At 40.2% G+C, this 674-nt stretch overlaps 1 pseudogene; it reads left to right on the top strand.

Annotated features, from left to right (window-relative positions):
* The first annotated feature begins 375 nt into the window (after window positions 1-375).
* On the top strand, window positions 376-638 carry LOC126496595 (uncharacterized; annotated as a pseudogene).
* The last annotated feature ends 36 nt before the right edge of the window (window positions 639-674 follow it).

The following is a 674-nucleotide window of genomic DNA, read 5'->3' as shown; positions in this document are numbered from 1 at the left end:
ATTCAACAACTATTTTCCGCATCTGCTCTCTCGTCGAATGCACAATCCTCCTGCAATACATAGGTCACCATCGTCAGAAATTGGAGAGAAACCTAATCTCGATTTATGATAAATATGTGAAATTAATATTGAAATTAGCATGAATATATTACTTCAATACAAGTAGTAGCACATTCGGCAATTTACATCAATTGCTACCGGAATACATGCCCTTTCTCAACATCGGTAACTAGGATTTGATCAGAAAAGTTTGCATTCATTTAAAAACATATCACACGATTGCATCTGAGGTGAATAAAAGATCATCGATTCTTTAGAGGAGAAAAGGGCAGCTTATTGTGCCATTGGTAAGGACTGATTGTACAATATTAACTTAAGATCGTACTTCTAGGGATCACTCCTATAGTACGCATCACCAGGACGTCAGTTAAACCTGACCCTGGGCACCCAACCGTGATGACGAAAAGAGTCGTCCGTCTGTCAGCGTGAAACGGTTGATGGCTGTCAGTTTATCTACTTCTCGGTAGAAATTTCTGACTTGGCCGTTTTCCTGGTTGATCGCATTGCTGTCATACTTTGGAGTAAGCTTCGGCTTCTTCAATGTCGACAGTTGATGGGCCGGACGAGTACTGAGCGGTTTTTCTCAATTAAAGAAAGCACATTTTCCTTCAAAT

Source organism: Alexandromys fortis, unplaced genomic scaffold, assembly GCF_014885135.2.
Source record: "Alexandromys fortis isolate MF-2015 unplaced genomic scaffold, M_Fortis_MF-2015_v1.1 scaffold_10177, whole genome shotgun sequence".
Classification (NCBI taxonomy): Eukaryota; Metazoa; Chordata; class Mammalia; order Rodentia; family Cricetidae; genus Alexandromys; species Alexandromys fortis.
This window is presented reverse-complemented; position numbering and strand designations above follow the sequence as displayed.